Source organism: Mastomys coucha, unplaced genomic scaffold (assembly GCF_008632895.1).
Source record: "Mastomys coucha isolate ucsf_1 unplaced genomic scaffold, UCSF_Mcou_1 pScaffold21, whole genome shotgun sequence".
In the NCBI taxonomy this organism is placed as follows: Eukaryota; Metazoa; Chordata; class Mammalia; order Rodentia; family Muridae; genus Mastomys; species Mastomys coucha.
This window is the reverse complement of record NW_022196904.1, coordinates 157863418-157884127: the sequence shown is the minus strand read 5'-3', so window position 1 is coordinate 157884127 and position 20710 is coordinate 157863418. Positions and strand designations below refer to the sequence as shown.

At 45.3% G+C, this 20710-nt stretch overlaps 1 protein-coding gene across 4 annotated transcripts in view; it reads right to left on the bottom strand.

The window, feature by feature from the left end:
• Smarca2 (SWI/SNF related, matrix associated, actin dependent regulator of chromatin, subfamily a, member 2) overlaps positions 1-9366 on the bottom strand; it is a 173218-nt gene extending 163852 nt beyond the window's left edge. Inside the window, exon 1 of one of the 4 annotated variants that reach the window (XM_031390004.1) lies at positions 9234-9366. The gene's annotated coding sequence lies outside the window, so the exon portion shown is untranslated. Of the gene's footprint in view, positions 1-6913; positions 7047-7418; positions 7841-9233 lie in introns of those variants that run through there. The other 3 variants (XM_031390008.1, XM_031390006.1, XM_031390005.1) reach the window with 3 other exon arrangements.
• Between the last annotated feature and the right edge of the window lie 11344 nt (positions 9367-20710).

The window sequence follows — 20710 nt, the reverse complement described above, 5'->3', positions numbered from 1 at the left end:
TATATGGTAACAAAGAAAAAAAAAAGATGGAGATCTTCCAAAACCAGTATGGGTCTAGCTAAATGACCCCAAAGCAATATGGGGGTGGGGATGATACTCAAAGGGAAGGCTTAGTGGAGATGCTAGTACTGTGGTCAGGCTTTGAAGCTCAAAAAAATAAAAAATAAAAAAAAAAAACAAGAAGAGTGAGTGGGGCCGTGCTCGGTAGCTTGGACAATCCCTCCAAACCTCCCTTGTGCAGAGTTCCTAAGGAAGCTTGGAGAAAGTCCGAGTCTCCAGCCAGTCTTTCCCACAACTCCCTTTACAGGAAGACTCTGAGGGCCAGGCTAACGGTGGACCATCATAAATAAGAACTTGGTCCAAGGCCTAAGAATAACTCAGCCCTTCCCAAGCACTCTGGCTGTTACAGGAGAGCGATAAGACTTGGCAGATACAGCAAGATAAGGGTCCTTTGTGTCTGTCTGCTGACTCAGAAGCCAGTCGGGAGGGCGGGCTGCATCTCTTCATTCCACACACCCTTCTCTGTAGGGGAACTGAACTCCTTAACAAGAGGGAGCAATCTGCCTAGAACAGGACAGAGCACCATTAGCGTAGGCACCGTGCATAGGACCACAGTGAACGTAAAGGAAATAGTCAGTTTACCGGAAGCCTCCTGTTCAGACGCCAAGAGTGTCTGTCTTCTGTTTAAAACATCATAAAGGTCCACACTGCTACTTGGCCTGAGAAGTAGAACTTAGACATGCTTCACACTATGATTTGTGACAATATGATTAGGCAACAAAAATCATGACTGCGCCTAATATAAGGTATCCCACCCAAAACCTAGAAAAGCATTGACAACATATTATTCATGTTGGCTTGCCATTCATCTCAAAGTCATCTGTGTTTTAGGAAGTGCTTGATGAAAACTTCTCTGTTCCCTGGGCTTCTGTGAACTCTCTTTCATCTTTCAATCAGGGAAACAAATTTAGGACATGCCTGAGCTGTTGCCCTGACTTTAAATAAACTGCCTTGGGACTGTCCTTGCCCAGAGTCAGACCTGGCAAAGGCGAGGAGGAAGCCTGGTGCAGGGCAAAGATAACAAATTGTGCTGCAGCACTAATTACCCTCCCACCCTAACCCCCGTGGGCTCTAAGCACTGACTGAGCTGAATCCTCCCTTCACAGTATCACTCCCACAGAAACCTGAGTTACCATCCTACAGGAGTCCATCTGAGATACAGTCTATTCCAGGCCCATGAGGACCAACAATGTTCCCAAGCAAGGTATTTTATCAGAAAACCCAAAATGTGTAAGAGACCTCTTTAATACAGAAACAACTCACCTCTCTAATCTGGGACTTGGAGAACAGAGACCTGAAAAAGGTAAACTCACTTCTCAAATCCCCGTGAGTATATACCATTAGGCTGTTGGCCATAAAAGAAACTGATGAATCAAGCTACCAAAAGCTCATTTCCCAAGTGGGCATCATCCTGAAATGTAACCACTCATACATGTTGTAGGCATGCCTGTCCTTCCCAGACATGGGAGACTCCTTTCCAAAGCAATCTTGTCTTAGGATGCTGACAATAATCAATGGCTTCCACTACAAAAATTTCATCTAGTCACTAACAAGTTTTTAAAAAGTATAAAATGCATGCCTTAAAGTCTGGATGGCAGGCTCACTTGTACTCAGGAGTAAAACTCAACATTTAGGCTTCCACGAGGAATGAACTAGGCTTAAGTAAGTGATGGATGGTCTTACAGCACTGGGGGCTGATTCAAGGACATGAGCCTAACAAGCACACGTTAGGTGATCCTTCTACTACCAGACTACACCTCTAGGCCAACTGATCTTTGATATGCCCAGTGTTCCCTGACTGACACAGTCATAATCGGAACTCAACAGTAAATCCTTCAAATCCACAACAATAACCATTTAGGAACCAGTCTGTCATCAAGAGGTCCACTGAACCTCTCTGGGTTTCAAGTTCCTTGCCTACCACTGGATGCACACTGGAAATCAAGTGACAAGCTTACATTTGAGATAAACCAAATAAGATATAAAGTGATCAGACATCCTGAGAGCTTATCATATATAAATGCTTGTTACTGCCAGAATCCTAAGATCTTCAAGTTCCACCTTGAACTTGAATATATAAGTTATGAGATTAATCCAAAACATAACTTCGTTCATGAATCAGTACGCTTGTCTCAAAATTTCTGAGAGGGGCTGGAGAGATCGCCCAATGGTTAAGAGCACAGGATATTCTTCCTGATGATGGATTCCTAGTGCCTATTGGGGGCTCAGGACTATTTACAACTTCTGTGGGCAACAGCCACAAACACAGTACACAGACATACATGAAGACAAAACATATATACATAAAATAATAATATTAAAATTATAGAAAGTCAGACAGATGGTTGGATAGATAGATAGATAGATAGATAGATAGATGATAGATAGATAGATAGATAGATAGATCATAGATATAATTCTGAGAGACAAGCCTCCAGAAGTCATAGATAAAAAGACTCATTCTCTATCCTCTAAGACATGACTTTCTACAATCTTCAACTTTATCTTATAGCAGTTCCCTCCTGGTGGGACCTCTTGGTCCAGATAACCAGGTCAAAACAGGTCCAGTGGTCTTCCTAAGGCTTGTTCAAGCTTAGTCCCCATGAGCTTAGGCTTTCTTCTGATCTGAGATTGACTTCACCCACCACCCCCATCTTTACTCTGTTCTTCCACCCTCTCGTAAAATTTTATCTGTCCCATGAAGTCAAGAGAGCTGGTCCTGATCTGTTACAGGGCTCAGCAGTCTACTCGCTTCCTGTGTCTAGATGCTCAGGTACACTCTGGCAAATACCATTTCTTACTGACTACTGATTTTTTTCTTTTAGTAGAATTTTGGACTTTGCTTAATGGTATCTCAAAACAGAACAGCAAACCACAGAATAGCTGCAAATATTTGCCAAGCTATTATGTGTCCAGTTGTTAAAAAGCCTGGGGGCAGGAGAGACTTTCCTCCTAGACCTTCAATTTCCATGGGGATGGCTCATCTCCCAGTGGGATGGCAGAAACTGCAGTGTACCACATAAATGCACAAGCATCCCAAAAAAGAAAGGCAGAACTGGAGTGTGGACCCACAGAGAATCCCCCTCAGGTAACCTGGGGGGCTACACACTACAGCTTTTCTCAGCCATTTTTTAAAAACCTAATTGTAACCCCCAAATGCCAAATCCAGTATTTTGTTTTGCTTTGTTTTTTAAAGAAGAGGGGATTATAATTATAGCGCAATGGCTTTTAAACTAAGTTTTATTTCAGCCTCAACTTCTGGGGATTCTATTCATCAATTACAAACTCCAGACCACACTTAGATTAAGTAATTTGTTTTGAAAAGTTTCTAAGACAGTAGTATTTGCACAAATGTAGAACATGTACTGGTATAGGACTGAGGCTTACCCACCTAAAACTGCAGTATTCTTGGATGCTATAAATCACATGGAATTATAGCCTGATTATACTTGTCACAATGCCCCACAGGCCCCAAACAACCAGTAAAATATCGAGATTCATACGAAGTTTCCTAAAAGTCCAGAAATAAATTGTGGGTTAAGGCTGCCATTGGTGGAGTAGTTACCCGGCATGCACAAAGCCCTGTGCTCTATCCGTAGCTCCAGGTGTGATACACAGCTGTAACGCCAATAGAGATATAGGAGCAGGCAGATTGTGAATTCTGGGCCTGTCTCGCATACATAAGGCTTTGTCTCCAAAAAGCAAACAAATAAAAAAATCAGAATCTACTTCCTTATTCAATGCATCACTCGAGGTGATCATGGGAGAGAATTAATGAGATTGTTCTAGTCAATGTTTTAAAACCCCACCATTTAGGTACTGGCTCCATCAGATCCCTTAGACGGTTTACTGAAGTATAATTATTCAAGTTTTTAAATTACATTAAAAAAACTTTAGTACTTTAAAGTGCGGATATATCCTGAACACTTTCAAGGAAAGGTGCTAAAGATAATATGGAAAATAATAAAGATATAATAAACAATAACAAAGACATAAAGTCTTTCAAACTCTGCGAGATCCTATTTAACTTGGTAACAAATATCTTAGGCAAATAAATACGCTTTTTCACAAACTCTGGCAAGGCATAGTATTAGACTCCTGTGTTCTCTAATTAGCAGTCACGATTTTCTGCATAGAAAAAAACGAACGCCTTACAACTTCCCAAACACTCTACCAAATAAATTACCAACAACTGTACTATACCCAATTACTTATGTAATGGCTCATAAGTTTATTAACTAGTTAGATATTAAAAATTACGCACACAAAGTTTTCTGAACAATGACAGTGGGAAAAAATTAAAAATAATCTCCAAATCTGGCTTTTCATATGAGGGGCAAATTCTTCATTTGTTCATTAGAAACTCCCATAGAGGGGAACTGTGACCCATAGTTTTCTTCCTTCAACACCTTACGAAACAGTTTGAATCCTAACTTCTGGTGGCCCAGGCTGGCTGGCACTCCTTCACAATGCTGAGACTGGGGACCAGTCCTCAGCGTGGTGCCTGAGATATGTCAGGAGTCCTCATGGCAGCAAGTCAAAGTGTCATAAATAGTGATTTATTATTTCTCTAGAGCAGCAAAAAGCTGCTGACCTAGGAGGGTTGACAAAGGCCTTGTTTACAAAGGAAGACTTCTAAGGGAGAGAACAACCTGGAACTCCTGGAGGACAGCACCACTTCCATAATTTATGAAACTTCTCTGTTTACGGCCCTCTAAACCACAATGAGCCTTTCATAGGAGACGTCAAAATATTATAGTATTGTACAGTATCCTAGACTATCCAGCTGCCCTCTAGAAGAGACAGATGTGCTTTTACCCCCACCTGTAGAAAGGTTTATTTTCAGCTTACAAAGAAACAGAGCTTTAAATAATTACCTGCAAAGGGGTTACTTTCTAAGTATACTGTGTCAGGAATACTTAAAAAAAGAAAAAAAAAAAAGAATTCAAGCACTAACCATACAAGAGACACTTTTATTGCTGTCAGTTCTAAGCCTCAGGTGTTGGCCAGAGCATTTTTCAAGAAACTTGATGAGAAATGTTTAAAAAAAAAAAAAAAAAAAGCCACTTTACAAAAGCACAAAAGCAAAGAAAGATCTAAGGCTGCTTTGAGCAAGCTCTGGTGTTTTCTGTGAGACACCAGAGTGCAGCCAGAGCCAATGCTGAGCTGTGAGTGATACAAGTTCTGAGAGAAAGGCTGCCTGAGGTGGTCCCTCCTCCCCTCCCTGTCAAAGGGTCTGACATCTCCAAATCCTAATTCATTAAAAAAAAAAAAAAAAAAAAAACATTCTCTACCAATATGGCCCCACTTTTAAAAGGCCTAAAGAAAACCTAGATAGCCCTCTATCTCTACCTCTGCCTCTACCTCCCTACCTCTACCCTGTGGATTATTTCTCCTCAACCTATCTTAACAACAGGTGTCTCTAAGTCTCCCAGTTTTTCAGTAATAAACATTTGAGGTGAAAGGGAGTATTTTGTAGTCTGTTGTTGTAGTTGCATTCTTAAGGTTTTCTTTTTTCTTAAAATTTGTCTTAGTGTATACTGACCGTACAAAATAATGCGTTTCCTTACGGCATTTTCACACAAGTTCACAGCATACTTTAACCCATACTTTAACTTTTTGTCCTTAGACCTTAGTCTCCTGTCTCCACTTTGGGTTCCCTTCCTCAACTATCCAAACTCAGTCTTTTAAAAGCAAGTCAGCAAGCCTGGAGGAATAAAAGGGCAATTAGATTCTGAAAAGAAAAAAGTGTGTTCCATTTGCATAATAATGCCACCTTAGAAACAATCCTGTCAAGCCTCCTAACCCTTCTACTGGGTGTGCTTAGACGCCATCCTGAAGCTCGACATGTAGGTAGCAGCTTCAGGTAAAGCCTCCCAAATTGGAGAAAGCCTTTGCTGAAAACACTAGAATGTGCATGTGTAAGGACATGCGCGCATAACACCGAACACGGCTTTAATATTAGAAGAGCTCTCACTGGTTTCCGAGTCGTGGAGAGGAATTTTGTGCTACCCAAACCCAAGAAAGTCTCAAACCATCTTAGGTGTTCCCACAAGCAAGGCATGCAAACCAGGTAAAGAGAAGTCTGAAAATTAACTGAAACTTTAAAACATTACCACCAGGCGCAAAGAACAAACGTGAGTACTTAACGTCTTCCTTATGCTCCATTGTTAAGCATACAAAGGAATCTGTGTCAACGAGATGACTAAAAAGGACAGAATGATGACACCTCAACAAAACAGTGCTAACTCTGGTCACTCTGCTTTTTTTCAAAAGCACCAACCTCCACTGCACTGGGGAGGAGGGGATAAAGGATACAGCCTGGCAAAACTCCCCAAAAGTTATATAAACAAAGGAGGGAGAAGCCCAGTGTGGGCTTCTCACCCATGTGCCACTAAAATTACATAACACTCGGTGCAGACACTGAATGAGAAATGATTCTGCACTACGCCCTCGCTCTCTCCCCTCCTACACCTTCCTCCCTCGCTTTAAACACCCCCAAGGCCCCGCGAGAGAGTGGACCGCTTGGGGGTGTTTATTTTCTTCGTGGAGTAAAAAAATCCTGCGAGAGTTGGAAGCACGTTTAGGCCCGAAGTTTGAACGTGCAACAGCCGCAGGGCGCAGCGACTCACTCTCTCCGGACCTGGAGCGGAGAGAACTGACAACGCCAGCCACCCGCGAGGCCTCCATCTCCCCCGCGCAGTGCCTCCCGCTGGAAAGTTTTCCCTGCAATCGATTGCCTGCCTGACTTTGCACGGAAGGCGAGCCAAAGATGGGAGGGGGGCCGGCAGAGAAAGACCTAGAAAGCTCAGCGGGCGGCGGCGGCGGCAGCGGGGAGGAGCCGGCTCCTTACCTGGGCGACGCTGAACGGCCAGGGCTCGGGGCTGGCGCCGCCCGGGGCTGCGAGGGAGCGGTGTGCACAGCGCGGCTTAGGCCGGCGCCCGCGGCCCGGCCCCCGCCACCTCCTCTTCCTCCCTCGCGCGCGTCATGTCACGGCGATCAAACACGTCTGTGCGCTTCGCCGCGGTGACTTCCTGATTCTCCGCCGCTCGCGCGCGCCACGCACTCGCCCTCGCCGCTGCACGCACCGCCACCGCCACCGCCACCGCCTCCCGCCGCCAGACCCAGCCGGGTCTGCGTCCGGCTCCTGGGAGTGCTCGGGCTAGCGACGCAGCCCGCGCAGCTCGCCACTCACTGGTCCCTGGCGCACTGCACACTCACGCCAGCCCGCCGCCCCCTCCAGCCCCTCCATCCGACTTGCGGCCCTGCCAAACTTTTTTTTTTTTTTTCCGGGTTGATTGGTGTCCAACTTCCCTCCGCCCCCATCCCCCAGGCAGCCCTACCAGCCCGGCGCTCACCACTCTCCGCAGCGAATAGCAACCGGTATAAAAATAATAATGTGATCCAGGCGGCGGGGGTGAATGCAGACACCCGCACCCGGCGATCTCCTGCAGGTACCGGAAACCGGCGTGAGCTCCCGGGCCGGAGCGCGGGTGTCCCCTAGAGTCCTCACCGCTGCGCCCCGCCCGGCGCGGTGTCACTGCGTCCAGGCTGCGCGGCCTGGTGCGGGGCACCGGGGGGCACTGTGCTGGTGTGCGCTTGATGGCTGGAGGGCGCCCAGGGGCTGGCGCGCTGGACCAGTGATTTGGGGAAGTACATCGCGACACCTATGCAGATGGCGTGGCCCTGTTTTGCAACGCCAACGGGTGGGGAGGCAGCCCAGCGATGGGGGAGGAGGAGGAGGAGGAGGCAAGGGAAGGGGTGAACTATGTTGGGATGGGAATAAAGCAAACTCGAAAGCAGGGTGCAAGAAGGAAGGGGTGAGTGTCATCGCTAGGAGGAGGCTCCCACCGGCTCTCCCCGCCTCCCTCCTTCTCCACCCCCTGTTTCCTCCCCACTGCAGCCCTTCCCCTTCCAGGGCGAACACCACGGCCGCTGCCCGGGTGCGTGCGGGTCCTGTTGTGACAGTCAGGCAGAGAGGATTATCCGGATCATGGCCTCCCCAGCCCTCAGCCACCGTCGCTCTCCCGGGTCCCTGTGCGCCCCTGACACCCAGACCCATCCCAGGCGCCCCGCGTCTGCAGCTTCTTCGGCGCTAGCCAAGGAAAGACACCAAGCAAAAGAAAACAAACCCAGAGAGGGGAGGGGAGGCTAACGGAGCCCAGTGGACACCTCGGACCTCTCTCCTTGGGGCTTCCTTCCACCCTCTGTAATGAGACCCGGGCTGGACAACCCGAACTTCAACATCCCAGCCCGCGCTGCTTCTAGGTACCAGACAAGAAGGTCCGCCGCGCCACGGCCATAGCCCCCGGGGCAACCCTTTCACCTCAAGGCCTGTCACCAGTCAACATTCCCTTCCCTGCCCTAGGGGACCCGGGGAGTGGAGATGACACCTCGGAGCCTGCAGGCACCAACCCCGAGGTAGTGGCCGCCGCCCGCTCAGTGCGCCAGCCCAAACTACTCCTGCAGCCACGATCTGCTCTCGTCCCCGCAGCCGGAGCCCTTTAAACAAGTCCCCGGGAGGCGAATAGCAGCCGTGTTGGTTGGCGCCTTGCCGCCAGCCGGGCTCCTCACCCTCCTTTCCTGTTCCCTTCCAACTCTAATGGGGAGGATGGTTCGGGGTGAACTGTCGCGTTTCCAGTCCCCCGCCTCCCAACCCCCGCCCCCCCCCCCCCCCCGCCCCGAGTTCCCAAGCCCTTCTCCTGCCACCAGCCCTCACCACATCTGCTTTTTAGGGGATTGGGGGGGATGCAACCTAGCCGAGTGTGTGTTGCAACCCTGAGTTGGCAGCGCATCCCTGTCAACCTGCCCAGGGTCAAGGCTGTGACATGTTGGGATTTCTTCTCCTTGCCCCCTCGGAGAAGTAATTATTACTGTTATTATTAGAACCGCAAGGTTCGGTTGAAACTTTGTTTCTTCTATCGCCACCCGGGAGCTGTGGTTAGAGCTTTCCACCTGAGGCCCGCGGGGAAGAGGCGGGCTTTTTTGTTGTTGTAGCGGTTGGCCCGCCTGTTTGTTTTGATCTTCGAGCATGCACAATAAATAATGATTAGGATAAGGATGCATAATCCGGGGCGAAGACGGCGCGGTGCCGGAGGGGTTCAGCGGCAGCGGCTGCAGCCGAAAGGCCGGAGCCGGAGAGAGAAGAGAAAGGAGTTGTAAGTTATATTTACCTTGCTCGCGAGCAGTGTGCTGGCTGAATCTTCCCTCTCTGAGTCACCCAGAGTACAGAAACAGAGGGAGCGAGGACTAGATTATGAATATGACTTCATTGATGACAGCCGTCCCCTCCTCTTCCTAAACTCGGGCTCCGCCCCGCGTCCCACCCTCGCCGCCTCCACGGGCGCCGGAAGACGCGCCGCAGTTGGCCCCGCGAGCCGCTCCTCCCTGCCCGGCCAGGCGCGGGTTGGAGGGACGCTCCTGTCACTCGCCCTGCTCAGCGACTCCGGGAGCTCGCGGGGGGAGCAGGGGGCGGTGTGCAAGAATGTGGCTCTAGACAGCTCTACTGTATGCGTGGATCTGTGTGTGTCTGCGAGGCGCCGGCTTTCCGCCGTGTTTGTGCCTGGAGCAGAGAAACTGCGCAGGACAAGCAACCAGCCCGCGGCCCTGCTGGACTCGGGCACCGCACACCCCTCGGCTGGCAGTAGCCTTCCGAGCTTCTCCGGGGAGGCTGGGGGAACCCCCGAAGCGAAGGGGAGGGCAGCCGTAGTAATAGAGCGTAGTAGTTCGGGGGAATGTGGAGACCGTGCTGGAATTTAAGTGTGCCTGCTTCTGCCAGCTCTAGCCTGCAGAGAGAAAGGGAGGGGACGGCGGGGCCAGGGCTCCGGGTGGCACCAAAGCTGTTTGTGGCAGTGTTGGCCGCGGGGGGTAGGGAGGGGAATGGGCATTATCATGCCAGCTGAAACTTTTTCGACCCCCGCCCCCTCCCCGTTTCCCTCAAGGCTGTCATAAATTTGCGTTCTTCCTACCCATCCCCAACCTCCAGTGAAAAAGGGAGGCGGCACAAAGAACGAGCTTGCCAAATCTGTCTCATCCCTAAAGGACTGCAAGCTTTCAAATGCCAGAGACGAGAAACAGCTGAGAGGCCGGCCGCCTAGTAAATAAATAAACCCAGATAAACCCGCCTAACCCCTCTGTTTACTTCGGAAAGGCACGAAGCACTTTCACCTCCCCTCACCTGTCATCTTCGAATAAAATATACACAAAAATATGGAAGGAGGGAACGACCCCGTGAGAGTAGGGCGGGAGAGTCAGGGGGCAGCTGAACCATGGGATCTGCTTTTGATTTAAAAAGGGAAATATATCTCATTCTCTACAGACCGAAGTCTCCTCTCTCTTCCACCCCACGTTTAAGACCAATTAAGGCTACAAACTGCAATTTGCCTGCACGTAGTGGTTCGGAGAGCTAGTGTTTCAGTTTTCCTTGAAATCCAGTACGTTTGCCGGACCCTGGGTCACTATTTGGTGAGGCAGTTTTATTTTTAGCTTTATGAAGTGTGAAAGAATGTTAGGAGATTTTAAATCAGAGGCCTATTATATTAGACTCAGATTAATGTAGGTGCTTGACTCTTAAAATTAAAACTGCTCCTATGTGGTCGTGTTATGAAAAGTATGATTTATTCCTTATTTTGCAGTGTAATGGCTCAAATTAGTCATTCAAAGTGCACTGTGACTCTTTGGTTGAGGATTCCGCCCACCCTAGGGTAAAATCCTCTTTTAAGATGGTTTATACTTTTACAGAATTGACTATGTGAGCAACTGGGTCTGAAGTGCCATTCTCAGGATGCTCAAGCTTAGATACTGGGTATATTGATGACAAGGAGCAATGGGAACAAATGTCAGATTTCTATGTGCTCCTTAGGAAGTGTTTACATCACTGGGCCAGGCCTGGGAGAAAGCCCTACCAAGGCTCCACTTTCATGGAGTGGGCAAGCAGGGAGAGCAATCGCACAAGCCTGGAGTTTTATAGTTTTCCAAGGTGCTGTTACTTGCTTGTTAAATTTGGCTTCCATGTTTTCTGTGTATCCTATGGCAAACTTCTAAACCAAACAGAAAGGACTAGAATATAGTGTGCCTCCCTGAAGGTTGTCAGAAATTGTTTCTCTGCCTGAGGATAGGCCAGAATAACAGTAACTGGGAATATATTCTAAGAAATGCTAAGCCCAATTAATAGTGTAATAAATGTATAATCTAAATACTAGCTTCTAACTGCCTAATAGGTTTCAGCTTTGAGGAAATACAGCCAGAAACCTAATCGTGTATAATAAAAGGCTTTAACCTAATGAAAATACTTACAAAGATAAGTATTCATTAACAAGGATTAGGTTTTAAATTTGTTTCCTTCACATGTCAACTTCACAGCCCAGGTTTAACAAATTTGATGATATCACACCATGTGTGTATGTATGTGTTTGTGTGTGTGTGTCTGCACACACTTGTGCATCTCTGTGTCTTTTCTCTCTGTGTGTCTCTTCTCTTTATTTCTCTGTCTCTTTCTCTCTCTGTATGTGTCTCTCTGTCTCTGTCTCTGTCTCTCTCTGGCTGACTCTACACCTGCCTTTCTCCGTGTGTGTGTTTGTATTTCTCCCTGTTCATTTACCTCTATATATGTGTCTTTCTATGCCTCTCTTTCTCTCTCTCTCTCTCTCTCCCTTCTTCCCTCCTACCCTCTTTTTCTTTCTCCCCCTCTCTGTCTCCCTCTCCCTCTAGCTGGCTCAAAGGGCTCTGGCATTTGTAGCTCCCTACCCCTGTCTCCTGACCGTTGGCACTACAGGTAGGCCACACCATGACGGCTTTGCCTTTATTCCCTTATAAATAAAATTTCACCTCCACTTGCCATAACAATTCTTAGAAAAACCTCCATCTTTATGACACTGAAGCCACTGGCCATTCCTTCTGGCATTTTGTCAGAGAGAAAGTAAGAAGAAAACCTTCCTTCCCTTTGTTGTGTGTGTGTGTATTCTCTAGCTTACATAAAATTTTGATGCAGTACTTGGAGGGGTTGCTACCCGTACATGAACATGCTCAACCCCGAGAATGAAAGAACACAATCTGTGGTTGGGAATACAGATTAAATATAGATACTTGGCTCCCTTTCACCTCACATTGACCTAAGGATGCCTCACCTTCTCCCTTCAGGTCTCTCCTCTGAAGAATTGTCTTGTTTGTAGCTCGCGCTGCAGCAAGTAAGAATTTCATCAAAGGATTCTGAAACTCATGAGAAATAAAAGGCTGCAGCATTTGCTCCATACGAAAAGACCGAGGGCAGCGTATCCAGCAAGAGCTTCATCTCTGTGGTGAAGCAAAAACATAGCAATTGCTGATGCTGAGAAAGAAAACGAGGGGTTCTTTTGTTTTGTACAAAAATCACGGGAAAGCAACTCTGGTTAGAGGCTAAAAGGACTCAGGGAAGCTGCACAGAATGCTGCAGTCCCAGGAAGCTTTGCTTTGGGGCCTTCGAGGAGTCATAATGTGTTCACTGAAGTCGCCTTTTCTCTTTCTACCTTGGTAGCGAGGGGTGGAAGTCACTTTTCCATGTCTGCTTGGCCACATTTACTTGTTAGGTAAGTCCTCTTTGGCAGATGAGAATGCCTTTGTAGAGTAGATAGTGGGCTTACAAACCTGTATCTGGTTGCAACACCCTCTTAAAAGAAAAGCCGCACGCACAAAATTTAGGTGCTTTTACTCCCAACAAAGTATTAATGTGGACTGACTGGTATGTCTAGCTTCAGGTCAGAGCAGGTAAGGCCATTAGGGAATGGGTATATCATGTGTAGTAGTAGACACTGAACTTTGACAAATTGAATCCGCTGACATCTAATTTAGTGAAGGGTTTATAATTAGCAAGAAAACTGATTATAGAACTAAACACTACTCTCTCTTTCTTCTTCCCTAATAAACAATTTTTAAAAACATCTTGGCTCTCCATAATCATTATCTTTAAAATGCTCCCCTAATTTTTTTCATGACCATATAACTCTCTACTTTAAAATCTATATCTATCTCCAGTTCATCTTAGGATAAACTTCAAACTTCTTAGCATAGCATTCAGGGTCCTGGAGGGACAGATGTCTACCAGCTGTGTTGAGTTTCCCCAAATGCTGCCCTGTGGGCGATCTGCTTTACCTGCAGGTTCCTATGACGCTCTATTGGTCATATTCCTCTCTCAGACAAGCAGACAGGTCTTAACTCCAGATCCTTGAAGACTCACCTGTGACCCAACATCTAGAAAGTGGTCCTTGTGCCCTTGCAGACAGGAAAGCTGCAGGTCCTACTCTGCTCCCATAGCAACCGATGTGCACCTCCATTAGAGCACTTAGGACTTCGATGCAATTATTTGTTTGATATCCCCCACTAGTGTCTGGAGGGTATAGAGTAAGTTCAGTTCATTGTGGAAACCTCAGCAATTAGCTAGTTGCTTAGCACAGTGTAAAAAAAAACAACAACAAAAAAATACAAGCCCCTACCACTTTGTTGAATGAAAGGATGAGCAATAAATAATAAACTTACCCAATATTGAGAATTCAGCAGATCTCCACCACTAATAACTACTATGAACAAAGCTATGCAACGTTTACAATCTTTGAAATTTCTTAAGCAGAAAAGCAGAAAAGGCAAATATTTTAAATATTTGTTTGTTGTCTGTTTGTTTTAAATTATGTTTTGTCTGGAAGCTTGAAAGATGAGAAGCTGCACTTTTGGAAAAAGAGCATTAACAAGAAGTTCTGTGTATGTTTGAACCAGGCCGAAGGCACAGAAGGGCAAACATGGCAGCTGGATGCACTAAGAGAATCAGCAAGGTCCCCACAGCATGTTTTGCTGAGCTCTCCTTTAAATCACAAGCCAGAAGTTGGGCCAGTATCTTCACACACATCCTTTCTTCCCTTTAGCCAGATGAGATACGCGACACTAGCCCCACTTTCTAGTCCGACCAGAGGGCTAAGTAATGTTCTTAAACTGTGTTCTCCAAATTGGAGAAAACAAGGCAATTGATTGTAATATGAGAATACTAGAAACTCTGTTTTTGCTTCATGATCTTAAAATATTTCTGGGGCTACAAACCCCTCCAAAGTGAAAGGGTACTATGCCTAATATACTCTTGGACTGCAGAATCTCTAGATGTTTCTTAGTAAACTAGTCTCCTGCTAAGCAGAACAGCTGAAACACCTTGAGAGCAGGGTTGTCACAGGCAGCATGGTGCAGGCACCCTTCTGTTCCCCCACTGGCAGTGAGGGCTCTTCAAGCATGGACAGTGTCTCAGGTTTACAGGGTCTACCTTAAATGAATTCACAGATGCTGTTCCTCAGGGTCTACCTTAAATGAATTCACAGACGATATTCCTGTCTCCAATTTTAGCCAATCAGCCCTCTTATTTATGAAGCAACCGACTTAAAAAGATTTCTGAAAAGAAATCAGAGGCTGAGGTGGCAATAAGGCATGCGCAGGTGAAAACCAGGCTCATAAATTGCTACTTTAGCCCCTAAGAATTCATTGCCAGCCATGCCAAGAAGTAAAACAATGAGGACCTAATTAGAACTTACAAGAAATAGGTCAGAAATATCCACAATTACCCAAGACTGCCTGAGATATAGATTGATATTCACTATCACTCATGATGAATCCTGACTTACACATTCAGTTTATATTGAGGCATTCATTACTGATAATATGATGTAATCATAATTAGCAAGATAATTAAGGTTTTTCTTCTCCTCTTCATCTTACTCCTTCATCACTTCTGCTTTGTGCTTCCTAATGCACTTGATATAATATTAATACTGAACTCGAGTTTAATAACGAAATACACAAGTTGTACTTTATCTTACTTTCTTTACAGGTCCAAGGGACAGGCGAACAAACAACTCGGAGCTGACTAAATGATGAAGTCAGAATTTTTAACTCACCTTGGTAGCTCTCCAGACTCAAGCAATGTGTATTCACATGGAAAAACTGTAATTATTTGTCCTCAGTAAAACGTTCTTGATCCATGCCGGAACACTGGTGGGGGTAGAACATGAATCTTCTTCCAAACATTTACTGTTCCAAATTATATGACCACGTTAGTTTGAATTTTAATTTAAATACTTCATTAATTCTCTGAGAGTTTTTTACAATGTATTTTGATAGTGTTCAGTCCCCTCCCCCAGCTCCTCCCATCTTTACCCTCTCCATCCTCCTCGCCATGCTTTGAGATTTGTTCCTTTCTTTTATGCTTTCCCATGGAGTCCATTTTGTGCTACCCAAGTTCTCTTGATAGTGGGACCTGCCTTTGAGTCTGTTTAATCTATTAGGGATCGCATCATTCCAAACACCTGACTCTCTTATAGCAGCTGTCAAATGCCAGTGACTCCTCCACTGGAGGTGATAATTTGGTGCCTTCCTCCCCTCATCCCCTCTATAATGGGATTTCTCTGGCTTGAGCTTACCGAGGGTCTTATGTATGCTGCCACAGTCTCTCTAAGTCCAGTTGACCCATTGTGTCTGAAAACTACTGTTTCCTTGATGCGATCAACCACCTAGAAGTTTTACAATCTTTTGCCCCTTCAAGAATCCTTGAGGGGAGAGATATAGAGATGTGATATTTAGGTTGAGCATTCCACAGTCTCTTAGTCTCTGCATGTTGAACAGTTGAGGGTCTCCAAGACATCTTTCTGGTGAGGGTTGGGAGATGAACTGATCTTTGGGTACAGGAATAGGTCTACTTTATCCATTTAGCATAATATTAGTATTAGATTCTGTCCTAGGATCTATAACTTATCCATCCACAGGTTCTTGGTCCCATAAACAGTACCAGGTACAGGTTCTACTCATGGAGGGGATCTTATTCCTATCAGAACCTGGTTAGTTATTCTCATGTGTGCTTCGCTTGCACCAACAGTGGGTATAGCTGGTCAAACCTTCTGGAATTCACTGCTAGGTGAAATCGATGGCTGCTTCTCTACTCTGGTAATGCGAATAGTACCTGCTGGCATTATGAGAGTGGATAGTATAGTTGAAGCTTCCAGGTCAGTGCCAGCTTGATTATCCCATGCTGTATGATTTGAGTATGTGGTATCTTCAGCAGTAGGCTTTTATTGTCAAGTTCTGGAGGGTAACCAGGAGTACTGGAAATAGCCTGTAACGCTTGCTGGTGTATAGGATGCCATTGGCCAACAACTCAAAAAGGAATAACAAGGAATTGCAAGTAGAGGGTGTTTTGTTTTGTTTTGTTTTGTTTTTGCTAGCATATGGTCTTTGGTTGGCGTATTATTCTCCCTCTGTAGGCTAAGTCCTTTAAAATCCCTCCCTCCCTCCCTCTCTCTCTCTCCCTCCCTGCCTCCCCCCCCTCTCTCTGTGTATGTTGGTATGTAGGAACTTAATATGCATTTTCATCAATGAGTGCATATGTTTCATTATACTCTCAAAGAGCTCTTCCCTCAAGAAGGTGGTAAGAATTACTAAGAAGCCTATGCAGCTTAAATGACCCATGATAATTTGATGATAAGAAATAAATCCTCCACACGACTTTTACAAAATCGTGTACATTTTATGCATCCAGTTAAAAAATAAGCCAGCAACATGTAAACACAGAAACAATTACTAAAATTCCCTTAGATGACTGCATAAAGAGTGTGAGATAAGCAAGCTGAGTTTTGTGGAGGGGGCAGCAGGTAGAATATGTTCTCAGGTAAGATTAAAATACTGCCTTGTCCAAGATGGCTTCCAGAGACAGACTTGACTGTGGCAGCAAGGGAATGAAGACAAGACAGACATGGGCTGAAAAGCTGGGGTTGCCTGGGCTGGACTCTCTGATGGAGAAACCACAGCCTTTCAGAAGCTCAGTATGCTTTTTATATACAATTGAAGAGAGACACAGGGCTATTGCCTACAGTTGAACAAATCAGTTGGGTCATTATAGACAGATAAACAAGGAGCCAGTGTTTATGGTCTACAGCTGGAGTAAAGAGGCAGGTTTAGCCACTCTCCTGGGAACTGTCTCTGTAGGGGAGCCGTCTTCAGACTGTAAACATCCATGGGGAAGATAGGGTGGCTTTTTCTTCTTTCTGTACACACTATCAACAGTACTAACAGGGGGATCTGGGGCCAGAGGGAGGCTTTGTCATCTCTCTGAGCCTTACCCTGGGAAAAAGTCTTTGCCACTGTCCCACAGCTCTGAGGTCTGCTTGGCCTTACCCATGACGGCAACACACCCTAACTCAGGGCTTCCTCCACTCCTCATGAAAACACATGCCTCAACAATATGGCTTCATTTTAGCTGTCAGTACTGTTTTTTAACCAGAGTGTTGAGCAGAAAACTAGCATAGATGTCTGGAGTAGGTTTCAAAGCATCTGGATTCTGCACTGGGTAGGAAACTTTTATCTTCCTATCAGAAAATCTTAGCTGAACAGACGCTGAGTTCAGAAACCATCGGATGTAAAGAAAAGGATCGCATTTTGTGTGGATATGTGTATAGCCACTTACACATCCCGCCAGGAACATTGCCATGTGTGTTGAAATCTTATGATAAAGATTATCTGGGACCTTTGGGTAAAAGGCTTTCCATAACTATATGGAGAAGTGGGACTCTCTGATAGGATAAAAAAAACATTTGCCCAGGACTTAAAGTTTCAGGATATGTCTGACTATAAAGAAGTCACTATTTATATTCTGTCAATATTTTACTAAAATGTGTTTGAAAATATGTCCTCTGCCAGGCACGTTTTCTTATTTGAAACCTCAATATTTTGTTGGGACAGTTTATTTGAGCTTATGGCTTCAGAGGGGAGAGAGTCTATAAAGGCAGCGGGGAAGGGGCATGGCAGCAGGTAGCTACAGGAAACAGGGATCACATCTTTAACTAGAAGTACTGAGCATAGAAAGCAGAGTGAGAGATGGGTGGAAGTGGAGCTGTAAACCCTCAAGGCTCATCCCTAGTGACATAGTTCATCCAGCAAGGCCCCACTTCCTAAATGTTCTGTAATCTCCCCCAAATGGAGACCAAGCATTCAAAAACTGGAGCCTGGGGGCAGGGGGGCATCTCTCCTCCTAACCACATATAATTTAATAATCTAGATAAATGCATATTTACACTTCCAAACAACCTATTACTGCAAATATCCAGGTTATCACAGAGCATATATTAGGATCTTACTGTGAGTAGTAACACTAGAGCTTCTTACAGCAGTCACTGGTTTTAGAAGTGCATGCCAGTCTTAGGAATTCTACTTTCATGGCAGAAGCAAGTACACTATACTGGGACATGTGGTTGAATGGACGCCCACTAAGATAACTTGGTCTCCTCAGTCCCTGTCAGGACATTTTCTACATCCACATTGTTTCTCTTAGTGAGAGAGGGAGTGAGGAGAAAAATAAAAACAAAAGAAGAATTAATAATTTAATGATTATTCAACTCTCAACTTCAGTGGTTGGGGTTGTTAATTGCTTTTGATTCCAGATGTGAGGGAGAGCAAGTGGCTCCCCATGGCTTCTTCCCATCTTCCTGCCCAACTATAGCCCTGTAACTGGCCTATAAGTAACTCTCACCAGCTTGACAAGGGCTGACTACCATGGCTGATCTGGGAGCCTGGGAAGCACAGACCAAGAGGGCCAGTCTCTATTTGTTCTACAGAGCTGAGTTGAGAAATGAAGTTTACCTCGGAGAACCTCCTTAACTAAAAAGAACAGTTTCCTGAAACAGCACTTGCCTTCTTTTCTAAGTGCAACGCCCTGTGGCCCTCTGAAATTAGTGTTTTCTCTTGCCTCTTTCTTTCTTCCTTCCTTTCTGTTTTTCTTTCTTTCTTTTCTCCCTCCCTTCTTTCTTCTCTCCCTCCCTCCCTTCTTTCCTTCCTTCCCCCTTCTTCCTTCTTTCTTTCTTTTCTTCCTTCTCCCTCCCTTCCTTCCTTTAACTTTATCCTCAACATATCTCATCATGACTCATAATTCTGAATGAGTGGAAAAATACTTTTTGGATCAATTAGGGACACACAGGACTTTTTAACCTTCAGCTAATTATGTTACTTTTAGGACAGGTGTCTTAGTTACTTGCTCGCTGCTATGATAAAATACTTCCACAAGGGCAGCCTAAAGGAGATCTTAATTTTGCTTGCCATTCCAGAGAGAAACTGTCCATCCTGGCAGCAGACACAGGAACAGGAAGGGAAAGCGTGGGGGCAGAACAGAAAACTGGCTCATCACATCGCATTCACACTAAGAAAGCAGAGAGTGATGAATGTTTGTGCCAGTTTACTCTCTCTTTTACATAGTATAGGACCCTAGCCTAGGGAATGGTGCCACCTATGGTGAACTAGGCCTTTCCACATGGACTAACTTAATCAAGACCATTCCCAACAGGCATGCCTAGAGGTTCATTTCCTAGGTGGTTCTAGATCTTACTAAGTTGGAAATTGAGTTTTACTCTCAAAACAGCTTATTAAAATGTAGATCTTATGATCAGGAGTTTATCTACTGTATTATATGAATCCTTTGGGTATTTCATTATACCAATGAATAATTAAAGGATATAGGTTATTCCTTTTTGTTTGATAGTTTGTTTGTTTTTCTTTTGAGAAAGAATATCATTCTGTAAACCAGGCTGGCCTGAAACTTACCATGTAGCTCCACACTGGCTTTCCTTGGGGCTCCAGCCTCAGTCTGAAAATGGGATTATAGGCAGAGCTACCATGCCTGACTTTCAGATTTTCCTTATTGGCTTTTAAGAACTCTGTATATTTTTTCTGGTTTTGTAAGGCAGAGTCTCACTATGTGGCTCTGGATGGCCAAGAGTTCTCTATACAGATCAAGTAGAACTTGCATTGATCCTCCTGCCTCTGCCTCCTTTGCATGCTAGGGCTCTGTGTGTGTGTGTGTGTGTGTGTGTGTGTGTGTGTGTGTGTGTGTATGCACAGCATGCCTGGCTGTTATGAATGACTCTTTTTTAAAAACTAATTTTATTTATTTATTTATTTATTTAGCCATCTACCTATTTATTTATTATGTATATATTTGGTGTGTCATAGCCTATGTGAAGGTTAATGGACAACTTGTGGAAGCTGAATCTCTCCTTCTTCTATGTGGGTTCCAGTGACAAAACCCAGTCTGAGAGAGTGAACTCACCAGCTGAAATACTAGCTCTTCATCAGGTGTGCCTTGTGTGGCCATTTTTTCCTTCTCTTGATATCGTTCTCTTCTAGATGAGACATTTTTAATTTTAATGAAATCTAGCTCACCAATTACTTCCTTCATGGGTTGTGCCTTTCATGTTGCCTCTAAAAGGTCATGTTGTCTTATAGGAGTTTTATGGTTTTGTGTTTCCATTTAGGTCTGTAATACATTTTGAGTTATTTTTTGTGAAGAAAGTAAATGCTCTGTATTTAGAGCCCTCACGATCCCTCCTCCCCTCCCTCTCATCACTCTGTCCTTTCTTCCTTCTTTTATATTGCTAACCAATTAGTCTAGCATGATTTATTGAAAAACACTGTGTGTATGTAATGTGTCCCTATGTAAAAGTCAGAGGTCAGAGGTCAGTCTTAGGTGTTCTTCTGGAGCTGTTGACCTTGTTTCTTTTTGAGAGAGTCTCTTACTGGGACCTGGAGCTTGTGGCTCAATTTGCTGGCTACTACAGCTTTAGAAATCCTCTTGTCACTGCCTCTCCGGTGCTGAGGATACATGGCA